General features: G+C 33.9%; 1 non-coding gene across 1 annotated transcript; it reads right to left on the bottom strand.

Annotated features, from left to right (window-relative positions):
- Positions 1-538: 538 nt before the first annotated feature.
- Positions 539-646, bottom strand: LOC136165662 (U6 spliceosomal RNA). The gene has a single exon (XR_010662666.1). It is a non-coding gene; the product is annotated as a U6 spliceosomal RNA (small nuclear RNA).
- Between the last annotated feature and the right edge of the window lie 1,922 nt (positions 647-2,568).

The raw sequence follows: 2,568 nt of genomic DNA, 5'->3' as shown, positions 1-2,568 counted from the left end.
CCAGATTTGGTGGTTATGAATAAATCTACTATAAACATTTATCTGCAGATTATTGTGTGGACATAAAATTTCAGTTTCAGTGGATAAATATCTAAAAACATAATTGCTGGAACATATGGTAAGACCACGTTTCATTTTGTAAGAAACTGCCAAATTTTCTTCCAATTTGTCTGTACTATTTCTTTATTCCCATCAGAAAAGAATGAGAGTTTTTTTATGCTCCAAATCCTTGCCAGGAATTAATATTTTCAGAATTTTGAATTTTAGTAATTCTAATACTTGTATAGTGGTATACCATTGTTGTATTTATATTCAGTTATTTAATGACAAATGATTTACCATCTTCTCATATTCTTAGCAATCCACATATATATTTCTTTTGGTAAGAAGAATGTTTAGGTTGTTAGCCCATTTTTTCAATTAGAATGTTTCATTTCTTATTGTAGAGTTTTGTGGGTTTTTTTGTAATCTCATTTTTAATATTGAAAAATTTGAATGACTGAAAGACTAAAAATTGGAAAAATGAATCATTGTACTAAAAAATATGGAACGCTTCATGAATTTGTGTGTCATCCTTGCGCAGGGGCCATGCTAATCTTCTTTGCATCGTTCCAATTTTTAGTATATGTGCTGCCGAAGCGAGCACTATCGTTGAGTTTTAAATGTTCTTTGCATGTACACTCTTTGGATATAAGAACTTGATCAGATACGTGTTTTGCAGGTATTTTCTTCCAGTCTGTAGCTTATTTCATAAATCCCTTCTCTTGAAATATAATTCACATTACATATAATTCATCCAGTTAAAGTATGAATTTCAATGATTTTCTGGGTACACTATAGGCTTCCCTGGTGATTTAGATGGTGAAGAGTCAGCATGCAATGCAGGAGACCTTGGTTCAATCCCTGGGTTGGGTACACTGTTAATTTTCTTAAATTTTGGTAGAATATATGCAACATAAAAATTGCCATTTTAACTTTTTAAAGTATAAAATTTAGTGTCATTAATTTCATTTAAAGCATTGTGCAACTATCTGCAAAATTTTTCTCATCACCTAAGTAGAAACTATAACTATTAAGCTATAATTCCCCATCCTCTTACCTTCAACTCCTGAGACCTCTAATCTAATTTCTGTCTCTATGAATTCACCCATTATAGAAACTTTATATAAGTCTCCTTCTATCTGGCTTATTTCATTTAGCGTAATATTTTTTAGGTTCACCCATGCTGTGGCATGTGTAAGAACGTCATTCCTTTTCATAGCCGAATAATATTTCGTTGCATGTGTATTCAACATTTTGATTAGCGATTGATCTGTTCATGGACAGTCAGGTAGTTCTTATTTTTTTCTTTTGTCAATAACATAGCAATGAACATTGGTACACAAGGATCAGTTAAAGTCCCTATCTTCATTTCATTTGAATAAATATACCTAAGAGAGGGGAACTGCAGCATCATAGGCAGCATCATTTGTTTAGTTTTTTGAGGATTTTGCAAATTCTTTTCCATAGCAGCTACACTTCAATGCACAGGGTTCTAATTTCTTCACATTCTTGTCAATACTTGTTGTCTTTGGCTGAGTGTTTATGTCCCTCTCCCTCCAAGGCTGTGACAAATATCTAAAATATGTACAGGACTTTGAAGTTTATAATAGGTAGAGACAGGATGAGTTTTGATGTGCATACTGGGAAAAAGCCTAGATTTTGATGAAGAGGCAGTTGGTAGGAATATGATTATTGAAGGTCATTCTGGAGAAATCTTCAAAGGAAATGAAAAATAATCATTGGAAATTAGAGGAAAAGCAGTGCTTTGTACAAAAGTGTCAAAAAACTTAGCTGAGTCATACTTTAGTGTTGTACCAAAGTATAACTTGCAAGAAATGAAACTGGTTATTTAGCTGAAAAGACTATTAATAACAGTGTTAAAGGGGAACGCACCTATGACAAATTGGATTTTGTAAGATGGCAAAATCCATGCACAGAGGAATGACTAGTCTCTTCAATAGATAGTGCTTGATTTCCACCAACACAGGAGTGAAGTTAAACCCTTATATTACACTGTATATAAAGATTAACCCCCAAAGTGAAACAAAAAGCTAAACTGGAGGCAAAATTTAAACTCTAGAAGAAGGATTATGGATAAATCTTCAGGACCTCAGATTTGGCAATAGTTTCTTACATATGATCCAAAAATAAGAGCAGCAAAATAAACAAATTGAACTTTATCAAATTTAAAATTTTGTGCATCAAAGAACATTATTAAGAAAGTGAAACTACAGCTTACAGAGTGGGAGACTGTATTTTCAAATTGCGTGTTTAAGAGATCAGTTCAGTTCAGTTGCTCAACTGTGTCTGACCCTTTGTGACCCCATGGACTGTAGCACGTCAAGCTTCCCTGTCCATCACCAACTGCCAGAGCTTGCTCAAATTCATGTCCATCAAGTCAGTGATGCCATCCAACCAATTCATCCTCATTCATCCAATTCTCCTCCTGCCTTCAAGATTTTCCAGCATCAGGGTCTTTTCTAATGAATCGACTCTTAGCATCAGGTGGCCAAAGTATTGGAGCTT

Source organism: Muntiacus reevesi, chromosome 3 (assembly GCF_963930625.1).
Source record: "Muntiacus reevesi chromosome 3, mMunRee1.1, whole genome shotgun sequence".
NCBI classification, from domain to species: domain Eukaryota; kingdom Metazoa; phylum Chordata; class Mammalia; order Artiodactyla; family Cervidae; genus Muntiacus; species Muntiacus reevesi.
Note: the sequence above shows the minus strand (reverse complement) of the source record. Positions and strands in the feature narration are given on the sequence as shown.